Source organism: Limulus polyphemus, unplaced genomic scaffold (genome assembly GCF_000517525.1).
Source record: "Limulus polyphemus unplaced genomic scaffold, Limulus_polyphemus-2.1.2 Scaffold521, whole genome shotgun sequence".
NCBI lineage: Eukaryota > Metazoa > Arthropoda > Merostomata > Xiphosura > Limulidae > Limulus > Limulus polyphemus.
The window spans coordinates 459,148-486,099 of NW_013666131.1; the positions used below are offsets into that span (position 1 = coordinate 459,148).

At 35.5% G+C, this 26,952-nt stretch overlaps 1 pseudogene; it reads left to right on the forward strand.

Annotated features, from left to right (window-relative positions):
- Positions 1–1,204: 1,204 nt before the first annotated feature.
- Positions 1,205–26,952, forward strand: part of LOC106458837 — a 33,639-nt pseudogene continuing 7,891 nt past the window's right edge.

Below are 26,952 nucleotides of genomic sequence, written 5' to 3' on the forward strand. Positions count from 1 at the left end.
CATCATATGGCAGTCATGTAACTACTATATGCAGACTAAACCGTATGTTATTGTAATACATATTTTTTTCTCTCATTTATTCATTGAGAAATGTATGCATAAGCATATAAAACACATTGTCGAAGCATTCTAAATACTAAGGTGTACTGTTAAACATGTATGAATACAGAAAATATAGAGGCATTTTGTGCGTCTTTACAAGAGATTTTACGGTATGCATAAAAATTTTCATTTCAAGAATATATTTCACTTGCATAAATAACATTTCAAATTAAGGTATATTGATTGCCATATAATAGATATTTATGTAAAATTAATAGAGCGGGTAATCCTTACAAACAACAACAGCAGCGACTGGCGCGCGAAGGTTTGTTGGCCCGGGACTCGTAGCGCCTCTAGTGGCCACCGCGGGAGAACAAGTTCCCCATTAGTTTATATAATAAATACTAAAATAGTAATGCAAAACATACCAAAGATATATGAATTCAGTAAAACGATAGTTACATATATGTATATATATATAGAAATAAAAAGATGCATGGAGCTTAGTATTTATTATCAATACTATATATTGCTAGATTTGTTTGTTTTAGAGCAAAACTGCATTCGGCTATCTGCTGTAAGTCGGTAATTTACCGTTGTCCGACGAAGGTACGATATTACTAAAAATTTAGCTCAATCAGAGAAGTTCAATAAATAACTTCAAGATGGCAGGCAACATATAAAAAAATTGAATGCGCGGCTGTTGAGTATCTATAATGACAGTTTCAACTGTCTCAATTCACAAAAGCGCAATGGGTTTTATATATGATAATTATTTTAGGTAGAAACAAAAAATATGATACTTTATTTAACTAACGCCGCATTAATGAAACAATTTAAAAATAAATGAATGTAGCCAATACAAGTTAACATGCCAAACATTCCTGATCTGCGGGGTGTCAATATGGCTACGTAAATTTCTAGCAACAGAAACGTCATGGTAAACGTTGACAAAGTTTACTTCAAATCAGGACTATAGGTAACGCAGTTGTAATATGTACTTTTCAATTAATAAGTCTTTCAGTTTTTTATTGTTTTTTATTCTTTTATTAGTAAAAATACAGAACTTTCTATGGTATTAAACTTGTCTTACGCGTTTGGTGGTACATCACCGTGATTCGTGAGTGTGAAACTGAAGTCTTTTTTTAAGTTTTAAGTCAAAACTTAATATTTAAGTTTAAATAATTCAACAAACTACCATTGCTCAAATTTAAAGTAAAGCAACCTATTATTATGTAAGTATACTAACATTATTATAAGACGCAACTGAATTATGCTTAAGATTTTATGTTAAATAAGCAAGTCTTTTTAATTTAAGTTGTATTACTTATACATTTACTTATATATAAGTTATAGTGTGGTACAGGTGGAACAGAGAAATGACATATTTAAACTCAGTGAAGCTGAAAATTATCTAAAACTTGTAATTAAAATTTTGAATTATAAAGTAAAAATCACTAATTCAGGGTTGTTATGCTTAAATGCACATAATTTAGAAGCAATTGTAAAGGATTATGAGTGTTCATATTCATTACTTATGAGTGATAACATAAATACAGGTATAACATAAAACATAGTGACAACAAAGGATTCATTTGAAAATTTGATCTTTCAAGGTTGTTCTTACACATATACCTTTTATTTTTCAGGAAATCATTGATTCCTCTCTTAAATTTGTGAAGTGCTGGTTTCCACTATTGCCATTAGTAACTCATTTCTTGAGCCAGTCACCCTGGTAGAGAATCAAACTGTCTTCACTGTAGCTTAGCCTATCATATTTTCTTTTTTCATACTGTCATAATAGAGATACTGGATGACGATTGTGAGGCCTGTGTTTCCAGATCACATACATTTCTTCTGTGTGTATTTAATCTAAGTCTTCGGCATTCTCAAATGGCTGTAAAGCTACAATATATACTGTATCAGCTTTGTGTTGAATACCAAACTGTGGTGCTTCCAATGTTTATCCAGATTATTTTTATAAATATTTGTGAATGGTGCTCGTACAGTAGGAAGCCTGTTTCATAAATAGGCTACTCTTCCAATGACAAAGTTTTACCTTCAATTTTTTCAGCTCTTTCTAGATTTGACTTATTTTTTACCCTTTGTGATGACTTTTTATGCTTTCAATTTATTTTAGCATAGAATTTATCTCTGTGATATTTTCCTGATAAAAGTTAGTAAGTCTCAAATATATCTCTTTGTTTGTGGTTGTGCAGAGTAGGTAGATCAAGTTTCTTCAACCATTCTATATATAATTGATTTTTAGGGATTTTAAAACTTTTTTTTGCCAAGTGCCGTACATTTTCAGTTGCAGTGATATCTCTAATTTTCTTTGGATGCATAATTATTTGTGCATACTCAAATGTGTACAAACTAATCCTTTATTTAACTTCAAGAACATGTCCTTGTTAATCCCATCAGTTCCTGTCGTCAACAAGAGTGCCTAAACCTTGATGTTGTCAACTAGATGGTTTCAAAGAATGTATGCAATATTGATCTTATGCAGTGAGTAGTGCACCACCATGAAACTGGAGTCTTTTAAGTCAAAATTTATAAGCATATGAATCAAATAAGAACACAAGGTTTTGAAAACTGTGTATAAAGTTAAGGATAGATGGGTGGAGCTTCTGTCATAGGTTGGAAAATATATTGATATCTCAGCAAATAGAGCAGATAGGATGTTAAAATTGTACATTTCACCATGTCATTATTTGTAGCTTGTGTCCAACTCTTCTAATATCACTTCCTTTTTTTACCTATGGATGACCATTCTGATTTGTTTATCTGCTGGTTGTTTCCTCCAGTTCATCCACGACACTTGAGTTTTTCAGCTCTTAGTCCTTCCCTTCAGATAATCTATAGCCGTATACATTATTTTGTTATTAATCATCTCTCTTTCACAATATTTTGTCTTGTAAACTCTTATTTTCTTTATTGTTGATTAACATGAAAACATGCACTTCTTGACTGAATTCTAGAAGCCAGTCATCTGTACATCAAATCATATTGTCTTCATCTTGTTTGTAAGGTGTTTTAATCATCCAGTCCATGAATTCTGTTTAAACATTTTTTTGTCATAAGTAAAGAGAAATACGTCTGACTTCACCTGTTTAGTCAGATCATTGATGAATTAAACCAGAAGCAAGGGTCAAAAAGCAATTACTTTGGGAATCCAACTTGTAAGTTGTAACTTTTTCAAAAAATTAATTTACCATTAGTTGTTGCTTGCTATGTTCTTCCAAAAGAAAGTAGTGAATCCAGATCAAAATATCTCCTTTGATACCATAGCATCCAGTTTTAACTATCAGATGTTTGTGAGGCATTTTGTCAAGAGCTTTATTGAAATCACAGCATGTATACAGTTGATAGAACCACCTTCATATATAATTGTTTTCCACTTATCTGATACAACAGGGCTTGAAATTAGCAGGGTTCTGGGAGCCAATGGACCCCAAAATGCTGGCGGGCCCTTAAATAGTGTCTGCTAGGTAGCCCAGTGTGCCCCTTAAAAATCAAAAGAGCCATTATGTTTCTTAACTAAGCAGAACGTATGACAAACCATGAATGGACCTTCCCAAATTTAGGAACACTCATCAGTCATGTACATTCCACAAATGTCGTCACAATGGAAGCCCATGTATTTAAAGTATATACACTTTCATTAATAAGAATGCAATCACTTTGTCCAGTATTCAAACTTTTTTATATCAGTGTAATATATAAAATTTCATTTATAAATTTTGAAATATATATATATATATATATATATATATAGTGATTATTTGAACTTTTATAAAGATGACTACTGTTTTCAATCAGAATGTTACTTTTTTTAACTTTTTATATAAGACACCAAGCTTGCATCATGGCTCAAATATTTTAAAGATGTACATAAAAGTTAATTTTTGTCAACACTTTCCATCCAAAAATAGGAAAGTAAAAATTGCACACTTGTAAATTGTTTGAAGAATCTACTTTACTGCATGAACATTCTTTGTACATTTTAGGGCAAACACTTTTGAATCCAACTTTGCAGACCATCATGCCCCAAATTGAACAAGAAACACAACCTGGCTAACTAATGAATGAATATTTTCTGTAAAATTCATATCAATGCTAGAAGTGTAGCTACCAATTTGGCTGCCTATTTTGATTTCATTCCTTTAAGTCCCATGTTAAATCCTTTTTTGGCTGCACCTTTTTCCACACCTAAGGTATGTTTGATTAGATTCATAAATAATGGAACTGTCAAATGATGAAATGGAATAGCTGTCCAATAGGTTAGTTATTTTGTAAATATTTGTCTATACCTGTTTACCACTTTCAACTTAGTGGCATGCTCAATTCGAACAGTTGACACACACACACACACCCCCATTGGAGAGTAATGGGACATTCTAAATTTCCAGTTGCTCTGTTGTCGTGTGCTCTTTGGTGACCTCCCCAAGCATTGAGCTAATTATCTGCTAATACACAGTGCAGTACTAACAGGGAGCCACATAGTGTATCATCCCCAGAACTTTGTGGGAAAAGTCCACATAGATCTCTGATAATCACACGGTGTGTATTAGCTTTGTGCATACGGTGCTGTTATTGACCATTTACTAACGTACAGTCCATAAAGAAATGGGTGTGCTTCGCGATGTGTGGAGCATTATTTTTTACACTTTTTTCATTCAGTGTTTCAACTATTGTAAATACATGAGAAAAGACAGAGATTGTTTTAACTGATGATATTTTATTCTATTGTGAATAATGTTTCATGCTTTATGTTGAAAGAAAAGGGTTGTGATTGTAAGCATACTTACAAATCAGAAGATTGTGTTCTGAGTGGTGGTATTTTTAATTTCTCGGGCAATCGATATTCCATGAGAGGGAATTTTAACAAATTTTACCGATTCTGTTTGTTGCCCAATTATACAGTAAATTAGCCTGAATCCTGATCATCAGAAGAACTCTACATGATGTAAAATATTAACTTTAAATGTACACAAAATAATGATTTAAAAACAGGAATAAAAATGCAATTTTCATGATCGTCTCTCAAACATTTTCCACATCTATTTTGTTACTTAATTTCACTAGGCATAGTAGAAAAGCCAGCCATGGGCTGCTATCATCACTGGGGTTAAGGAGGAGCTATCTAACACTTGTGGCCTCTTTGACCTCCTGCTGTCTGTATGAGCCAGCTCTGCTAAGACAGAGAGAGGATTCAGTAAGACGAAGACGATCAAGACCAATATGAGATCTTGTCAGGGAGCTGACAGGATCACTGATCAGCTTCTCGTCATCTCCACACACCTTCAATAAGTGACTTTGATCCCATGACAGTTAACCATCTTTGGAACTCAGGATCATTTCGCACAAGGAGACTAAATGCTGGCAGTGTCCAGATTAAGAAACAGGTGCAAGAGAGGGATGAAGAAGGGGACGAAGGAAGAATCCAAGAAATGAATGTTGGGGCATCATTTGTCACTGACACTGATGCATACTAGATTTCCTTTCATTATTAATTTTGATTAGGAAAGGATACTAATTGAAGGTTAACTCATCACCACCTAAGCCATTTTAGAGCTATTTGCATGTTTTCCATATGCTAATTTGAGGATTTTTCTTATTACAAATTCAAATATATGAATGACTAATTAACAGCTGTTTCAAGATATGAAAAACTGATTGCTATTTTAAAGTTAATGGAAATGTAAATTCTATGATCTTTCCATCTCTCCATCAAATATGTTTGACATTTTATTGACAAATATGTGTCATCTAGATAGTAATGGGTTATATGGGAAAAAGAATGGATTACACTGATAGTGATGCAAATATTTGTTTTGATTATAAAGGACAATGCTTTAAGGGGAACAAAATAATAGATTACATTGGTGGTGATGCATAGATTTACTTTCATTTTTTATTTTGATTATTAGAGGGCACTACTTTAAAGGGGAACAAAAAAGTTACTGTTATATCATGCTTTAGAAAGAATTTAAAGATCATATATGAAACCAGCAGAAATGATGCCCTATGATGACTGTTTGGTCAGGATCTTGGTGAGCTGAATGGTGTGCTTCTCTAAATTCTTCTAATTGCATCTTGGTGAACAGTTTCATGTGCTTCTATATTTCAGGTTTGTTCCTGGCTTCCCACTGGATCTTGCATCATAACTTGGTGGGCAAGCCTATCTCTTTCTTGCTGTAATTTGCATCCTGACTTTCCATTTTCTTTCTCAAAGTTTCAGACTTTCTCCGTGATAAGTCACTTTTCCGTTTGGCAATATTTGGCATCATGATTTTAGATGGTTTTGATCACTTTATACTCATACTGAAGTAAAAAAATATTTATGTAACTTATGAACAACAAGTTACTACAAAATTCCTGGAAATCTGTATGAAATGAATGCCATACGAAGGACTTGTGATTTCTTCCATCATAGAACAATTTAATTCATAGCATAAGCTTGGATTCTCCGGCAGAAAAAGCCACTTTTCTTCTGGAATATCACAGGGATTCTCCATAAGGAAGACTCACTTTGAAGTTCTGCATTAAGCTCACTTTACCACAATTTTAGAAGTTTTATTTAAAAAATTAGTTTCATTGATAATAATAAATATACAAAATTAATGTACATTATTATAAAGGAAAGAAGTACCATTAAGGAAGCAATTTAGGAAAAAATGTTATAAAATAAAATCCTATTATTTTTTAATTTTAGCGAGGTCTATTTTATAACATTTTGGTATGATATAAAGCTGTTATTGACTTATTTCTTGATAAAAAAAGTGGACACATGCACTAATTGAGTTTTTTTGTAACAGAAACAATTTTAATGATACTTTGTCAGGAACTTCCCCTCGTGGTGTTGAAAAATTGTGCAAAGTTTCATCCAAATGGAATTTAAACTGTGGGAAGAGTATTGCGGACAGATGGTCATTGATCTCTGTTATATATATATATATATATATATATAGATATATAGATAAAAATCATTTAAATGGTCTGAAATGAAATGGTTTAACTTGTGTTTTTTTTCATGAAATACAAGTTCACAGCAATATATATTGAGATATGTTGATATCTTTAGTTGCTCCTGTAAAGTGCTGGCTTCCACAACTGCTGCAGTCAATTCATTCCATAAGTAAATCACCATAGTAGTGATTCTTCTGATAACTTTCACTGTAGAGTACATTTTACAATGAGCTATAGGATTGGCCCCTAACAATGCATGTTTTGGAGGCCTGGCTGTCTCCCAAAAAAAATTTTAAGCGTGAGCCTTGTACCACTACTAACTCTAAAATTATAGCTTGCCTATCTAAAAATCCAAATGTACATTGTGATGAATAATCTATACTTTTTTTTCAAAATTTTCATTATTTGGTTAGATAAACTGATTAAATGACCTTACATGCTATGTATGTTAGGCTAACAGTCTGTTGATGTTTGATTGTATCCTCTCAACTCTTCTAAGTAGTGCTGTTATTGGGGCATGTTTCCATTCATCTTCTCATCTTATTACCTTTAGAATTTAACAGAAATAAATCATAGTCTTTTAGCTTACCAATCCCTCCCACCTCCAATAATACTGTGATCTTCCACAAGATAATCTCTTACCCTTCTTCTCATAATGTGGACAACAAGGGACCATTTGGACCCCCACTCTTGATGAAAAGTAAAAATTTAAGCCCACCCTTTATTTTACAGGAAATCATTGACAACCCTCATAAGCTCCTGTAAAGTGCTGGCTTCCACAACTGCTGCAGTCAATTCATTCCATAAGTAAATCACCATATTAGAAAATATGGGATCTTAACCTATCCATATAATTATGAGAATCTCCAGAATCATTCAAATAGCTGCCCTCCTCTGAATTATTTTCAATAAGTCAATATCCTTTCATAGATACAAAGTACTAAAATTTACATAGTATTCTAAGTGAGGCCTAGCTAGTGAGTAGTATGCACAGATAATTACCACTCTTGACTTGTAATTAATATGTCTGTGAATACACTCAAATTCTATTAGCTTTACTACTAGCAACAGAGCACTGAATGGTATGAGTGACTTATCCAGCATTAGGCCAAGACCCTGAGTAGGTTCCTTTGTGTATTAATTGTGAATTCCAGGTTACAATAACCCAAATGCATTATTTTGCATTAACTATAGTTAAAGGTCATTTACCAGATATTTATACAATTAACCAACTGATTCAAGTTATTCTGCAGTACCTCAACATCATCAATACACTTAGAAATGCCATCTGCAAACTTTATGAATTAACTAATTATAACCCCAGCAATATTATGAATGTAAACAAGAAAAGCAAAGGCTTGAGCACTGACCTTTGAGGCTCTCCAATACTAACAAGAGAGCCCTGTTTGACCAGACTCCATTAATAACAACCTGTTGCTTTTTCTCATCCAACCACCCTAAAATAATCCAATTATGTAATATTTTCCCAAACCTTACCAATGTGATTTTCTTAGCTAATCTGTTTTGTGGTACCTTATCAAATGTTTTTTCTGGAATACTATGCCCATTATACAGAAATTAAAACAAAACACATAAAACTGAAGATCAATAACTTTTATGTGATAAAGTTCAAGTCATTAAAGCCTTTTGGGCAAACCTTTGACTCTTTAGATTGCCCCTTTCCATATATTTCTAAAAATATGTGGAACCCTTGTTTTTGGAAATCTAAGTACACCAACTACGTGCCATTTCTATCAACCAGATAACTAACATCCTCCAAACAAGTTAGCAGATTATTAAGGCAAGATTTCATTTTGGTGAATCCATTTTGGCTCTCTGTTATGATACCATATTTCACTAAATGATTTTGTAAAACTTCATTTATCAGACTCTAGAATTTTTCCTACTGTAAAATTAAGACTAACTGATGTGTAATTTCCAGGACAAGTTTTATCATTCCCTATAAAAATAGGAGTAACATTAACTATTTTCCGATCATCAAGTAACAACCTACTGCCTAACAAGAAATAGTCATACATTTTCTTTTGCTTTTAAAACTCCAGGGAAAAACCTTGTCTGGTCCAGGATCATCTATTTTTAATCTCCTAGTCTGTGTAGTTACCTTAAAGGAATTATATCTATATGATTTGGGTCAGTTCCAGTATTTCTCATAGAATGCAGAAGATTAGAACCATTGCTAATATTTTGTCTTGTAAAAATGGATGAAAATGTTCAAAAGCCTAATAGTCTTCCACAAAAACCTCGCCATCAATATCCAGAGTTCAAAACATCCTTAGGAGCTATAGATTCAGATTCTCCATGGAACAATTAGATAGTTGCTTGTCCTTTGATATTCCCAAGAAGATGGGAAAGTGATGACCTGTTATATATCTCATGTTCCTGAACCAATTTCTTATCATCCCACAATTCAAGATGAACAATATACTTAATCTTGGGTGGGTGTTCTCTCCCAACCTGTGGATTACTAGTGTCTGGTTGCTTCCTCCAATTCATCCATGACATGTGGGTTTTTCAGCTCCTGGCTCTTCCCTACAGGTTAGCTATAGCCTTGTACATTTTTAGATAGTTCTAAGAGCATTCATAAAGAAATATGCATTTGTTGGGTTTCCATTTTGACTGGTATATGAGCAACCAACTCCTTTCTTCATCCAAAGAATTATCCTTGGCTGTTTTTCTTGTTTTTTTTTTAAGGCCCCTTGTAAAAAGGGTGGGATATTTTCAAATAGTAGCCCATTTTCTTGCTCGCTCTTGCTAACCATTAACCTTTGCAACTCAATCAATGGAAATAGTAGTTTACTAGCACAAGTACATTGAACACACACTTCCTCCAGGGCATCCAACTCTACTAATCTCACTTTTTTTTTTTTACCTGTCTTTTTTAAGGGCAGTTTGTTCATTTCTCAATCACCAGTTACAGAGTGGCTTTGTAAATGCTCTTCCTTCTCTTCTTCAGCCAGTCTCCTTTTTTATTTCTTATCTTTTCTGAACATTTTTCATCAGTTTCCCTACTCATCCCATCCATCTTCCAGATTGCAACCTTTAATTAGTTCTCCAGACTCATGTGTATTTCCCCATTTTGAACCTTTGGCTACCTGTTCCCTGCATCATATTTCTTTTGCTTTATGCCAATGAGTCAGTCAATTTGATCAACTTTGTAAAACCTTGAAACTATACATACTAGAAGTCTGAATTTACTAGTGTGCCTTCTGGATATTTGACAAGTTTTTTAGTAAACATTACAAATCTAATGGACAAAAAAATCAAAATTTTTAATAAAATATTTATATTAAAAAATTCTCTAGGGATTTCCATAGCCTTTACTGAGTCAATCTGAGTGCAATATGATATTCATGCTAAGAATAAAAATACTTCTTTTCAGCGTACAGTTTTCATATTTAATTTACATAACCTTTAGAGCATCCTAAATGAGTATCAGAAGTTTTTTTAAGTTAAACTGTAACACTAACTGTAGCTAAATCATCAGTGTACAGTTAAAGGAAAATTTGAAAATTATGAAATAAAATGAATAATACCTTTTTCTCTTTCTTTGAATGCATCATTTTTTGCTACATCATCAATTAATAATATTTACAATATGAACTGTTAACTTTTTCGGTCGATTTTCTTTTAATTTTATAATTTTATTGCCTAACTTGTGTCATGTGAGCAGTTTTATTCATCTGTGGAAAGCAGCGTAGTGGGAATACATTCGCAGATTCTCGTACACCAACATAGTGCGTGGTGTAAAAGCGTGCTCTTGAATGTGTAGCCAAAAAGACATAGTTCTTTTTTCTGTGAGTTGTTGTCTAAACAAAAATTTGTGTACCTTTTAAATATGCATTTTAGAACACAAAAATTATATCAACCACAAGAATATATTGTCTCAAAACTGTTATTATTTAACTGACTTTCTATGAGAACAACTTCACTTCCAGCACATAAGGTACTTCCACTGGATTAACATCTGTTGCTGCTATATTCAAAAGAATAATTGAAAGCTTGAAATTGAAAAAAAAAGAAACTTTCTATTGGTCATAAACATGTGCATCAAATAAGAACACCTGGTTTTGAAAACTGTCTAGAAAGTGAAGGATAGATGGGCAGGGCTTCTGTTGTGGGTTGGGAAAATATTGATATCTTAGCAAATGAAGAAATTTGGATGTTAAAATTGTACATTCAACCTTGTCATTATTTATAGCTTATGTTTAAATTAGTTAGACACTGTTGAAAGTCCATACACATCACCTGACAACGAAAATGAAGATTGAGAATATTTTTAATATATACTTTTGAAATTAATAGGTAATATAAAAATTTGGATTATAATGTAATGTATTGGCCTGATTATAGGGCAATCTTGAATATAAGTTGACCCCCATTTTCAAAAACCAGGGGAAAGAAAAAAATTGGGTGTTGTAACGTCCTTTTTTAAGACCGCAAAATCAATACTATAACTGAACAGCCTGCAGGTGGATTAATTGCAAGAATTAATGATGAACATCTGGTGCACATGCTTGGATGGATGCTATCTGGACATTCAGGAATGTGATAGGCTAGAGTATGGGGAAGGGGCCTGTGGTCGGCCGTGATTATAAGGTGACTATGAATTTTACAGCCTAATTATTAATGAAAAACATATCCTTATAATAGGGCCAGTATGGTACATTTTTATGCCAAATCTGTGACATATTTTAATGACAAAGTTTTTTAAATTTTTAGTGTAACTGTAAAATGTCATGACATGCAGTGGTGGCTGATTTTGAGTGCAATTGTGTAAAACATCATTATGTGCAATGGTGACTGTTTTTGAATGTAGTTGTAAAATATCATGATGTGCAATAGTGAACGACTCTTTGAAATGGGGTTAAAAATGTATTTTCTTCTCTCTTGTAGGATACATCTCTGTGACATTTTTGCCTCAAATGCCTACCTCAAACTTTATCAAAGTTATAGGTATAGTTTATCTCTGGACTGCTCCTTCCTCCCCAAGACTTGGACTGACCAGGAGTATGATCAAACGTTTTCTTCACTCACTCTCCTTTCAATATTTCCTGTATGATTGTTCCAACTAATCACCTTCTTTGTTCTCTTCAGGCAATACAATGTTATCTCAGTCATACTGCTCCAGTACATGGCATTCAACATTATCTTTTCTTGTCTGTAGGATTCCTCTTTTTTTCATGAATTATCCCTTTCCACTTTAACTAGTTTGGTTAACCAGCTCATCCACTTTTTTTCTGCTTCCATGGGAAAGGATGCCTTTAAAAATTTTCATGTCACCTCCCATAAAGATTTTCATCTCACAACTTCTCTTGCCTCTCTCCATCGACATTCCATGGATGAGATCTTGCAGGGTGGGGATACAGACGATCCCTGACACACTTGTGTCCAATTACTTGCAGTATCAACTGCCTTTGGGTTTTGTCTCCCTCCAATCAACATTCTCCTATCTTTCCAGAGAATAGTGAGGTGAGCTGTTAATTTATTTTATTTACATCTTCCTCATCACCATTATTATATATCAATTTGTACATGCTGGAGCAAGGGAACACACCAAGCTCACTGTTTGGTTGGGTTTTTCTACAAGATTTCTTTGGCTGTTCTCCCCTATGGAAGTTTCCCTCTCTCTCTCTCTTTCTTTTTTTTTGTTTCATTTAGTGGAGTAATGGGAGAATTATTTTCTCCCCAGTCTCTAGTTACCAGTGAGGTTGATGTGGAGAGTTCTCCTTTGGGTTGTGTAATCACACTGGTATGTGACAGGGCAGATGCACCAATCATTGGGAAGTAGGGCTGTAGTTTTTGTCTGGAGATATAGTATAAGCCATCCCTACACTAAGAACCAAACCATTCCTGGGTTTTTTCCAGCTGATTGGTTCTTGTATTCTCCTCAGGATGTAGTCTTGATATGGTTCCTCCATGTAACTATGTATTCTGGTATTTCACATACTTCTCCAATACTTCTTAGTCTGACCTGTTGTTTTAGCGTTACTACACATACATGCTCAGTTGATCACCTGTGATATAATGACCAATTGTGCAACTTTCCATACTCCCAACCTTTGTGACACTTTGCATTACATATGAGAAGAATGCAGTATCCTATCATATGATGTCCTATTGGGAGGCTACCCCCCCCCCTCACCTGTCTAAATTTTAATTTATACCAGCCCTTCCATCTTGTTATCAATGAGGGGTTCTAGGTCTTTCTTCTGCTGAGAGGTGAGTACTGTTTCTCAAGTTAACATTTTCCTTACCTGCAAATGTATTTCAGATAGATACTCACCTCTGCTGAACCAACCACACTTTCTCCCCAATTCTGGTATTTTTCTTTTGTCTTATCAGGAATGAGCTTTTGTTGTAACACTAGTGCTCACAGGGTTTACTTAGTACACATGGACATGGAGAGCCATAGTTTAATGATAATTACATCATAGGCTGGAACAGTCCATGTTCATACTTGTAAGGGTGGGATTTGTTTTTAAGTCTTATGGCATGTGCAAACATCTTGGCAGTGATGTGAGGTAATAGCATCTTGTTCTGCAGAGAAGTACATATTTGTCTGAAATGCATTTTAAGGTAAGGAAAATTTTAACTTTAGGCCACATAGCCTGTTGTTTTTGACTCCTAAAACATAAAAGATACCCATGTACTTGTTGAAGGACTTGTTTATATTCTTGACATTTATCTTGTCATACATATGACCAAATAAATGTCAAAAATATAAACAACAGTTGTATGGAGTGTACAGAGCTGTGAATTAGGCCCTCTTTCTAATACTATTAGGGATATAGTTCCTCAGAGAAAGGAAAATTATAGTATTTCTGATATGATACCTTATTTTCACTCACTTAATAGCTTTTTTCATTCAATCCTGCTCTCTATATGCGAAATTTTTTGCTCGCCACTAGCCTTGAAACTCCCATCTACCCCACGATCATTGTGGATCACTGCATCTTCACATGTAAATTATCATGCAACAACCCTCCACCAATTGGAATACAACACACACTCTTGATACAGGTTAATCCCTCTATTTAATTTCCCCTAACAATCACTTCTCATTAGGCAGTCATCAAGTTCAGACATTCTAACTTTTTGTGCAAATTTACATGATACTTTTTTTTTTTTTAAATAGTACTTTCAAGTTTCTACAGTTCTTCGGTAACTTTAGTTTATTATCAAGCTAACTTACCTTATTTTTTTCTTTGGTTTGACTTTTTTTTAAACCTTTTTCTTGGATTCTCAACTCATTCACAGTCAAATATGTCTTCCAAATATTGTGTTCAGACTTCTGCTACTATAACTACTACTTTGAATGTTGTGACACAAGCTTCAAGTGTGGGGGGTCTTGGCTGAGGATGTCTCAACTTTCATTCGTTAGGAGATTGAAATTTACATGTGTCATCTCTCTTCTCTACCAGTGGTGGTGGAACCTGTTCATGATGACAAGGATTTTGACAGTCTGTTTCCATCACCCTCTGCTGTGCAAGCCCATGCCTCTCCAGAGGAATCAGCCAGCCCCCCCCCCTCAGCTTTTTTGGTTTTGATTTCTCAGTATGTCACCTTGTCATCTTTTATCTATATCCCCAGTTTCAAGTCCTACCTTTTCCCTGTTACATGCCACAACATTGTACAAGGACCTTCTTTTTTCCTCCCCCTCCAGATTTCACGGTTCATGCTGATCATTTCCTGTTTCAATTGAGGGCAGGGGCCACCATGTCCAAACCCCCTCAAGCCTTGGCTTATCATCAAGCTGATTTTCCTTTTCTGGACTCTAAGCAGCTCAAGTTTCATCTGCCTGAGTGTGGAGTTGACCCAAAGAGTTCTGTGAGCTTCTCCCAGGCGTAGTTCCCACCTTTGTCTTCCCTTTCTTCTCCCTGTTGGTACCTTTCATCCATCCCCCTCCTTTCTGAGGCTATTCACCATTCCCTTGAGAGGTTTTCAGAGGATACTTGTATCTCATTTTCTTCATGTTGGTGGTTCAGTTTTCCTCCTCTTCCCTATCCATTCACACATGGCTTTTTTTTCTACTGGGTTCTCCTGGGTGGGGATGCTCTCTTGTCTCAGATGTGCCTGCCATCCACTTATCTACATGACCTGTGGATGGCCCCTTTCCTGCGTGGATCTGTTTTTGGAGATATCCCTGACTTTGTACTCGCATGTGGAATCTGTGAGACAACACTCAACCCTTCTTCTTTGGTTGTTCGTTTGTCTCAACCTGCTCTTATTTCGGCTTCCAACCCTTGCTTGTTCCCTTCTCCTGAGGTCCTTCAGCAAGGCATTTTTGTCACCATCATACTCATCGCTGCCAACAGTTTAGTGATTATCCTGTGGCTACCAGCCCAAGGGGGGCTCATTTGTCTGGTTTTATCCATCTGCTGTGGGAATTCACTCCTAACCCATGGGTGATCTGTGTACTCTCCGATGGACTTTTCCCTCTAGCTCCTTTTCCCACCTCCCTAGTCTCCTAATTTCATGTTCTTTCATTTTCTCTGGGATCCCACTACTTGCCAACATCTTTCCAAGGTGATTCAGACTCTTTTTCTCACATCATGCTATAGAGCCTGTCAGTTTTCCTTTTCTGGGATTTTACTCCAGCCTTTTTGTCATCAGCAAGATTGGGATAGCCTCGGCACATTTTCTCCTTTGTTGGGTGGTTAAGGCTTTTCATAGACTTATGCATGCTCAGGGTCTATTTTGTCACCACTATGGATGACTGGCTTCTGTTAGCTCTTTCTGAACCTGTAGCTTCTCACCCAACTTGCCTGCTTTTAACCAAAGCAGCACATGTGGGATGGATTCTCAAGGTGAAGAAGTGTTTTCTTATACCTATCCAATATCTTGTCCACTTGGGGAGGTTTTTTTAACATTTACCTCAGTCAGGCCCAACATTTTTCCCTCTGTCTACATTTGATAGAGATTTCAGTTCTCCATGCCCTCTTTTCTCCCTCACTTTTTCCATGTGAGGTTCTGTTATTTTTGGGGACTTGGGCTTCCATGGAAGCCTTATTTCCTTTGGTCATACACATGTGTTCTCTTCAGAGGATGTTGCACAACCAGTGAAATTTAGCTTGGGATCCCTTGGATTCCTCATTAACCTCCCTTCTTCCATCCTGGGTGATCTCCATTGGTGGTTGGACAGAGATAACACTATGACAGGTCATCCTTTGGAAGAGATTCTTCAGTCTGGCATGTGAAGTATCCCTCATAATTCATCTCCCACTACCTTCATCAAGTGGCCATTTCTTCCTCGTCCAGGTACCGTCTTCCACCTGTTGCCATATTTAAAACAGTGGTTTGAATGTGACTCAGTAAGTTTACTTTTCCTTTTTCGTACATGTCCTTATTAGGTCAGGAATCCTGTTCAGTGGCAAATGTTGCCTGTTCAGGTACAATTATTGCATATCAGTCATAACATTTTGCACTGTATGGCCTACCATAAGTCATACTGGGGAATATTATTTACCACCTGGTGACCCAAGTGTACATGGCATAGATCCTTCACCTGAATCATACACAGTATCATAAGTTGATCCACCATAAGGTAGTTCACCCCCTCCAATTGGGATCACTCTACCTACCATTGACTGGATGTTGGTTTCCACAGAGTGTTTTTAGATTAGAGCTGGACCAACCAACATAAGTCTTCACATGTGTTGTTAGGACTCCTTGACCTACCACAGTCATGTGGTTCTGCCCCTTGCATCCAACTTCATGCAGTGGAGTCCCAAAGGCTGATGTTGCATGGTGCAGATGTAGTCCCTCCATGCACTCCACCTCCGTGAGGTTCAAATGCAGAGCATGATGTTGCACAGAGTAGAATTGGTCTGATTGGTCTTGGATTTGAGTGAACTGCTACACTGGCACATCCCTTCCTACCATAGAATAGCTGGTGTTGGTTGTAGATTTGCACACGTGTCCTGTTTAGTTGGATGGTACAATATTTCTCACTTCTGTCTCCTAAACTTGAGGTGAAGATGGCGTGGACCCTCCTCCTGCCATGGGTCAGATGATGCACTCCTGATGTCATCTGGTTTTGGACTGGAGCTGACCCACCAGGTACAGTCTGATGTGCCATAGCCATTCTACACCATAGGGCACATCTGTTTTATCTTTTCCACCATTATTTCTGTGTTTGGGACTCCTGCGTGCATTCATCTCCTGGGTTATGCTTTCCAGAGATTTCCATGTGATATAGGGCCAGATCAACTGTCTTTTCTATCTGATCAGAGATGTACCCCTCATGATTTCCACCCAATTATGCAACATTTATTACCGCACTGTGCAAAGAGTATACCTCTTACAGAAGTGGTGCAGTTTCCCATAGGTGTTCCTCTCCCAATGGAGGTCACTCTCCATGGGTGTTCTTTGGATTCTTTTGAAGGATGCTCATCTATATCCCTCACACCAGTCCGTCCACCTTTTCAATGTTGGATTCTAGCTAATATGTGAGAAATAGTAAGGTATCATATTGGTAATTAATTTCCTACACTGAAAATATATTACTGACTAGCATATAGCTCACCAAAAATGAGGGGGGCAAGTACTACCACCCCCCACCCCATAGTATACCCTAACCTCACATTAGGAAATAAATAAGTTTTACAAAATCAAGCTTGACCAACAAAGAGGCAGTCAAATGTCACTAAATTTCTTTGTGAGCCAATCAAAATTATGATAATTCACAAAATGAATTTGTGGTGTATTCATAGAATAATTATTCATAAAAATCATTCAGATTAACAACTTCTAATATATAGAAAAGTCAGTGCATTTTGGAAACGCTACATTCCAATGATGGCTTTTATGTCCTGTTGCTTAGCAACAGAAGTATAACCTTATGTTGTTGTTAGTCTGTGAACTTAAAGTATAAAATGAAATGTATAGACAACAAAACTGGAAGAATATTTGTTGATTTAGATTTTAGTCTCCATTGATTAAAGAGGTTTATTTTTTATTAAAAATGTTGGTGATATAACAGAAAATAGCTTAATTCAGAAACAACATTTCTACTACTTCTGATCATTTGCAACAAAGTTTACTGATCAAAACCTCTCATGCTGAATGGGATTTCCCACAAATATAATAATGATAGATTGTGATTTTACACAGCAGCAGATCAAATATATATTAAACTACTGAACGTAACAACTTGCTGTACACTGTATGTGTATGTTTGCAAGTTACTTAGAAGTGTTTCTAGATTACTGATGTTTAGAAAATGCATGTATCTGTGGAAATATGAATGTGCTTACTCTTACAATGGGTATGTGCACAATTAGCTAAAGCTTGAGTAAGGATGGGGAAAGAGATGTATGTATGCATGTGATGAAAGGTTAACTATATTAAAAATAAATAAAAATATGGATTAAGCAATGATAAATAAAGGTTGTCATTTAACTTACTGTAGAGGCCTAAAAAAACTTTAAAAAAAGGAGCAGAAGCTGATTTCTGGAACATTCTTTAATTGTGACTGTAATAATTTGTTGTTCATCTTTTGTCACAAAACTATTCATCATATTTGTTATGTCCCATTTTTTCTCAGTGCAAAAATATCACAACATGGTAATTTGTAGATTGTTTAAGTCTTCATCCACAATTGTTTGTGGTGATGTTTAGCCTGCCCTCACATGAATTAACAAAATACTATCCATCATCCTGTTCTACTGTTACTTTGTTTGAAAAGGACACTTGTTTCAGAACATGAATAGCTGCATATCTTGTCAATAGATTGGAATGTTATTGTTCTAGAGTCTAGGTAGTGGGTAATTGTTGTTTTGTTTTTTTCTGAAAATGTATTGTAGCTATAGTATGTGATCTCTTTCTGTTCTCACGGAAACCAAAATGAAAGAGAATTTGTTAATGAAGTCTTCCAAGGAGTTGCATTTATTAATCACTGAGTTCAGCTTCTTGTTAATATATTCCACCCTGTTTGTTGTGTTCAGAAACTTGCCCATAACAGATTTCATGCCCATCACCCACTCTGATCTGTTAGGATATTAGTTTTCATTTGAATGCTGTTGAACAGGCTGTGGGAAATGTCAAAGAAGCAGGTCCCTCAAAGAATCATATTCCTTCTCACTTGTTGCATATGCTTTTTTTTAAGTTTCCAGGAAAACATTTCTTTATCTAGCTGTGATACCATCTTTTCACATGTGACTTCTGAATGAGTGAAGTAAGTAAGTGAAAACCAGTTCTAATGGGTGGGATTGCTTCAAGTCTCACTCCTTGATATCCTTGTTTGCCATAATCACACATATGAGTTTGCCAATTAGCATTAAATTTTTTAAAAGTGTTAAGGATCAATTGTAAACTCTCAGCTACTCCAATGATGGTAGGAGAATGCCAATAATTTCTCTATGGCCCTTTTAACTCCTTGCAAAAGTGAAGGTACACAGGTAAACACAGTTCTAGCCTCTTATAGGTGACATGTAAACAAGCTATGGGTAAGCTGCATATCAATCACAAAAATTCTTATCTTGAAAGAAGAGACCTTTGAAGTTATTTCTTGAATCTACAGACAGTGTCAAATTCCAAAAATGGCACCTAAAAGTAAAGGAAAAATTAATAAGAAGCAAAGTTAAGATCAAATATGGACATATAGGTGGTTGACAATGAACTCCTGTTGTCTCTATGTGACAAATGATATTTTAGAAGTACATTTTGATAATCTGTAGTTAATAGATAAAATGTAAAGTATGTTATAACTTCAGTGAACTTGACCATGGTAATAAAAATTTAAGTTGAACCAGGACATTTGGGTGTTGGTGATGCATTCTTCTTGTCTAAACATAATATTAAACAACAATGCCATCCTATAAATGCAATACCAATTAGCTTGTAAGCTTTAAATATATTTGTGGTTTCTACTTAGAATACGTGTATATCTCTCTAAGCAGCTTCAAATTGGCTTCAAGATTATTGCTCGGCAGGTGCTACAATGTTCAACAGATTATTCAACAACAGAATCTTCCCAGTAGATTGGGCTTTCCTGTTGTACTAGCTTTCTCTTTGCCTCCATGTGGAGCATTTCTGCAGCCCTCTGTTTTGCTTTATCTGTCAGTTTTCTGACAGGTGGAGAAATAGTTTCAAAAGTAATAAGTGACAGATAGAGCTAAACCAGTAAGATTCAGGTTTCAATATTAACACTCTGCCAGTGTTCCAAGGCCATCAGAAACTTAGGTTGGCTTAGTGTATATGAGAGATTGGCCCATCCAAGCCAAGGAATAGATGTAAGGTTGTTAGCCTGACATTTTTGTTAATTTTTTACAAAATACTAATTTATCATTTTGCGTGGTATTAACTCAACTCACCAAATATTGCAAACCTTTTTGAAAAATATCAGTATCTTTAGTAATTTGAAATACCAGTTAATTAATCTGAAAATTTTAACCATTTACTGGTTATTCTTTTGTCAATGTCATTAATGAGAATTATAAATAATTAGTACAGAACTTTAAGATACAACTTTTAATTTGTAATTCAATGGTTTTGTTTTTTGGGTAATGGAAGGTAAAGCATTTTTAATTGTTCACATATTTATTATAATTCCATACACATGTATCATATGGTGAATTCAACATATAATACGAGTCAGTGAAATTTTTGTCATGATAGTCAATATCTCATCACATTGAAACAAGCTTAAGAGATTTTACAGTAAAAATTGTAATGAGTTTTAAGTAAGGAACATCTCTCCATATAACCATCAAGTTTGTATATCAAACTTTTCATTCCATCTTATAAATATATTGCATTTAGGAATGTTAATCAAGCTCCCCTAATAATTTTAAACACTTGAGTCAAGTTGCCACTAATTTCTCTGTATTTAAGAGAAAACAAGTCCAACTACTTAAGCTCCATCTGATAATTAATTTTTTACAACTAGATGATTATTTTACAAAATTATTATCTTATGTAATATCCCACTTGTGTGCTTATTCCAGCATGTTGGAAATGAACATGCCAGTTTATGAATCCGAAGGTGCAGGATTTAACCATTGATATGGTATTAAATATTTTCATTTTTGGGGCCATACAGGTTGAAAACACCAATTCATAAATGTTTACTCACCTTTTTGCACAAAAAAAGAGCTATTAACTCACATCACTGACATAAAGCTTTTTGCACATGCCACAAGCCTTGAAAGAAGCTCTCACCACTTTGCATATTAACTTAGACTGTGCGTGACATCATATCATGTAATTATCATTAGATTGTAGCACTCTATTCTTTCTCAGCACTGCATGTCTTCAGTTGTATATTTTGCTTAAGAATTAATGCCATTTTTGCACTTATTATTTTGAACTTACCATTTTTCTTGATTATGAAAAAGGTACCAAATTTTAAACTTTTCAGTAAGAATTTGATTCAAATTATCTTCAATTTGATTTTTCTTTTAATCAAGTTAGTACTTTCTGGGCATGTCCCATTGTCTATGATAAGGTTTCTTGGACAGTACTACTTCCATTTGTTTTAACTCAGTATACAAGTTTTGTTATGTACTTTCCAATGTCATTATTAGGCCAGTGACCTAGGCCTATGCTCCATCCATATACCAGACCAATTTTTATTTCTTGATAAAAACATTTTAGGGATTATTTGGAATATTAATTCATGTTCCTTCCTTCCCCTGAAATTCTGGAACTCCTCAACAAGAGTCATCCAATTCTGTAATGGCAACTGGAAACACTGATAATCTGTGATATTACCACCATTGTGCATCAGATGATTGGTTCCATTTTGATATTGAATCCAAGATTCCCAACCTCCTGCTTCTGTTACTTCAGCTGAGTCTGCCCCATCTTTCAGTGAGTTTCACCAGTGTTGTTTGTATGTGTGCTTTTGCTTCTAGTTCATTCTTCCCAAGAAGGATTGGCTAAACCTACCTTTGTTTCTACACTGCTTAGATTTAACATGTATGTTTTTTTTTTCTGCATCTTGGGCTATCTTTCTACACCTCAATCACTTGAGCTTCTTCTTTCAGGATAGCGCTCTTCTATTTTGTCACTCATCCTCTCCATATACATGTTCTTGTCTCTTATTTACTAAACTTCTTTGCTATCTATCTACCCTTCACCTTTTTGTAGAAGCTTTGCATCATGACGCTGTCAGCATTACTGAGGACATTCATACACAACTGTTTTCCACCTTCGCCTCATTTTTCTTTGTCTATGGAATGTACTTTGTCAGGATGCTTACTTTCTGACATTTGTTTCCTTCACTTTCTTCTTAAAGACCTATATATTGCACCATTTTCTTTATAATGAAGTTTTTTTGGGGGTGTTTCTTATATTTTGGAATCTTGAGCTGATACTGTTTGTCAGCAGTCATCTCTGCTTACTTTTGTTTCTTGCTTTCTAGAAGGACCTATCACGTTTCTCATTCTGTACAACCTCATGGGGCTACATCCTTCTCTTGTTTCTAGTCATCTTGTTCTTATCCTTTACCCTCATTTCTGACTTTTTTATTTTTTTGGATCAGCCACTCAGCTCTGGTCCATGGGAGTTCAGTTCTTCCACTTTCTAAACCAGTGGACTCCCTTTAATGCAAACTTCTAGTTTACACAGGTGCTTTTTCAGATTTTCCCTGTCTTTCCATTCTTCACCTCACCTGCTTCAAACACTGTGGATGAATTCCTCAACCCCAATCTTAGATATTACTCTTGTATTTTATTTTTTGTCATTGCCAAAAAGACAGGTGATTTGCAACTTGTTATAGATCTGTCTCACTTAAACTAATTTTGGTTCAAGATGGACAGTTTCCCACTCTGAGATGGGTACTCTCCCAGGATATGGATAACCAGGATTGACGTCACAGATGCTTTCTCAACACCCCAATTTGTTTGTTCACTTTTTCTTCCTTGTGTTCATCCACAACATTTGAATATTTTATTCTCAGCTCTTCCCTTTTGTTGGCTACAGTCTGATATGTTTTCTTCAGGTCTGATGATATTTTGATCAGAGGTTGAATTCTATAATCCTATGTTCCATTACTCCATGAATGTTTAGCTTCTGCTTGCTCCATAAATCATGTTATCTACTACTTCTCCTTAGGGAGTCATCTCATTTAGGGTGATAGGTTTGACTGTCTGATTCAGGCTTGACCCCATCCAGTATTTCATTCCCTTATGAATTTTTCTCATTTTGTATGCAGAGCAGGATCCCTTCTCTTTCATGTCTTTGAGACATGGAGCTTCAGATTTCAAAGCTCTTGTGTGTGTGTCTATTATCCTGTGTAAGAGGAATTGTCTCTTTTGTCAAATCTCTCGTTCCTGTCAGGTGCATCCATGTGCATCTTCTTCGAGTGGACTCTGACCATTCAGTCATGTATCTAGAGCTTCCTTATCTTATGTCTCTCCTTCTTTCTTTTCATCTTTCACAGTTGTCATGTCTTACTCGATCCCATACAACCCTAGCACATTTTGCTCCATATTGCTGAAACTTAACATCAGTTAGAAGCCCCAAGTGGCTCAGTAGTAAGTCTGAGGGCTTATTGTGCTCAAATATTTGATTTTTTGTACCTATGGTGGACATAGCTTTGCACTTGACAACAATGAGACTTACAAACAAAACCTCTCACCTGATGCTTCTATTCAAGTGGGATGTGGTTTTGGACACTTGTTCCTTCTCAGGAGTTTGGTCTCCAGAGGATCAGTCTCTTTATCAATGTAATTGAGAAGTTGGCTGTTCAACAAGCTTGAAATCATCTTCTCAGACCATTTTTTAGGCTTATTATTATTTTCCATTCTGACACCTGAAATTTCTTCCATCCATTGAGAGAGAGATAATCTTCCTCTGGAGACCTCTGTTTTGCTTGGCTCTAGACTTTCTCTTTTGGGCAAATGAACAAATTTTTTATCACAATACTGTAATATTTGTTGCAAATCCTGAACAACTTTAATTTTACTTTATTTGTGAAGAAAATAGCGGCCATTGTGAATTGGGTAATGGGTTCACTTATGCTACCAGAACCTTCGGTTCCAATCACTTCTTCTGGGATTCCTTCCTCTCATTTGTAGGAAGAATAAGAAAGACAAATTTTATTGTTCCTTCAGCAGGTTAGGTTCTCACACTTTTTGGCTTTAATTTCTCAGTTATCCACCATTCTTTTTTTCCCCAGTGTCATGTTCTTCTTTTTGTTTGCTACTTTTAATCTTAACCCTAACCTATTTAATTTACCATTCCTGGACCACAAAGTTCTGCAACATTAAGCCTCACCCTTCCTGTCTATCTCATTCTTATTTCCCCAATTTTAGTCATTGTGCATTCCCTTTCACAATTCTTGCAGTTGGAATTGTCCTTGCCTATTTGGAGGGGGGAGACTATTGGCATTGGTTTCACATTCCCATCTCTACCTCCATCTGTATGCCAAGTCTAAGGCATTCCATTTGCCCCAGAGAATTTTTAAGTTGATTCTCATTATCTTCATTCCTCCACTGCAACCATTTCACTTCTACCATTTCCTGCTCCCTCACTTCTTGCTGAGGATTGTTGGATAGGGATATTCTCCTATCCAAAGTTTGTCTTTTTTTTCTATGCTTCTAAAAACATCGTGTCTAGCCCCTTTCTTTGTCCTGATGTCATCATTCTTCACTTTTGTACTTTGTTTCAACATTGTTCCTAGCCCTATCTTCCACCATTTTACCTCGTCTTAGTTCCTAGTTCCCTGTTTTTTGATTTCCAATTTCCTCTGCTACCTAGCATGAGACTAGTTGAGCTTGTTTATATTGTTTTCATCATATAAAGTCCTGTGGGTGCCCTGCTGTCATGGTTTGAGCTCCTGTGATCACACTTTTCCATCCATACAAGGGTTTTGCTGCTTTTTTACCCACAGACTTTTTACCATTTCCTTTCCCTTCTCCTTTTACCCCTAATCTTGTTTCATTTTCTCCTTTCACTCCCATCTATGTCCCACATTACTTTGAGGCTATGTTTGTCACCATTTCCAACTATTCCTCACTCCCACTCAATATCTTATTCACTGGGGCAGCCTTCTCCCATCTGCCTATAAGCTATGAAACTTTCAGTCACTAGGATTCATGCCTATCCTGATCATTCTGCGTGTGAGGTTTAGTGTTTGATGACCATGACTTCATGGGCACTGCTTTGAGTCATACACATATGCACCTCCTCTGTTGGTCCTTGCATGACTAGAGGGAATACTCATGGGATTCTTTGACCTCGATGATTCTCCTATCCCTTTCTCTATTCTAGTATCTGTATGGGTAGATGGACCGATCCAATATCACCATCTGTTTTCCATTACCTCTACCCAAACTGTACCTACATTTCTTTGCCTATGTTTCCCTCTGTTTTGGAGACCATCCCTGTATGCCAATTTTACATCTGGCACATGGACCCAGGATGAGCTCTTTCTCCATATCCATACACTCAAGCTTCCGATAGACTGTTGGAAATTATACCATTATTACCTAGTAGATCATTGCATTCTATTATGATAACTCTTTGTTCTTTCTTATTAATCACCATGGGGAAGTCCAATCTAGAACCCCTTGCTTTCAAACTTTGGACCTTCTTTATTGGGCCAATTCTCAATATGTTTGTTTCCATGCTTGCCATGTACCAGTTACTGTGAACTAGGTTGTAGACTACCTCTCTTTGCCGGACCAATGCTCTACCCACAGATGGTCTATTCTCCCTGTTTCCATTGGGGTGCTTTCTTGAGGACTCCACTCGTTGTTACCTAGCCAAACCTCTCACATACTTCCTCTCTTCTAATCATCTGGTCTCCTACCCTTGGCCCTGTCTGTCACTGCCTTCTAGTGGTCTGGCCTTATACTTATCAGAATGCTAATCCACCTTTTCAGTCTTTACCTTGGGTCTTGTCGTGGCTAGAGACACTCTTTGTTATTTCCCCGTGGTGGTACCCCTCTGGCTGGCATAGCTCTTTCAATACGGGGCTGGTCAATGTGATGACCTCGTAACCATTTTGTGCTTGTTATAGTTTTCATGCTATAACTTTTAAATTAGTAAGCAAACAGTAATGAAATTTGGCAGCTTATCAGTAAACATTACAATGCTTTCATATTCAAAATATCAAAATTTTTTATTAAGTTGTAAGGTTTGTAAAGCAATGTTTCTCTCATGCTTTTTTTTTTCTTTTCACATCTTTGCCTGTCTATCATGCAAAGTAATTTTCATTTTAAGATTAAAAATACTTTTATGCATCAGAAAATTTTAAAATTTCTATGCGAAATCTTTATAATGTCTGGATAGTTATAAAACATTCCTTACGAAAAAACTTTGTATTTTTGTCTGTTATTTTCAGTAATTAATCTCTGTATGGGTTCGGTAGGGTTGAATGATCTTGCAACCACCATAAAAAATTAGAAAATAAACATAAATTATGCCTCTTTCATTCTAATATGAACACAAATAACATGAAAACATAAATGTTTAGATGAAATAGCTTAAATCTCATAACATTATATATATTTATTATTTTTTCACCCGTGCCTGGCTAACAATACAGAAGTTACAATAACATGGCTCACGTGCACTCATGTTACCACATTAAAACCACTAGGGGGACATTCTGAGCTTCTAATTGGTTATTCATATCATGTATATAAATCTATATAAGGGAGCATTTCCAAAAATAGAAAGAGGTGGATGGGGTGCTACTGTGTTTGATTTATTGCATGAGCAATATCTTAGCAAATAGAAAAGATGAGAGCTTCTTATTTTATATTCTAGCTTGTCAATATCTGTAATTTGAGTTTCTAATTTGTACAAAACTGTAAACTTAGTATTTTGAACCAGTGCTGCATTTAACATACAACATGACACACAAAAATTGATGTTTATTTCTGTTTTTTAAATATTTACTTTAAGAAATTGAGTAATGTATAGTTCTAAAATTTGAATTATAATCTACAGTTTGATACCAAACTT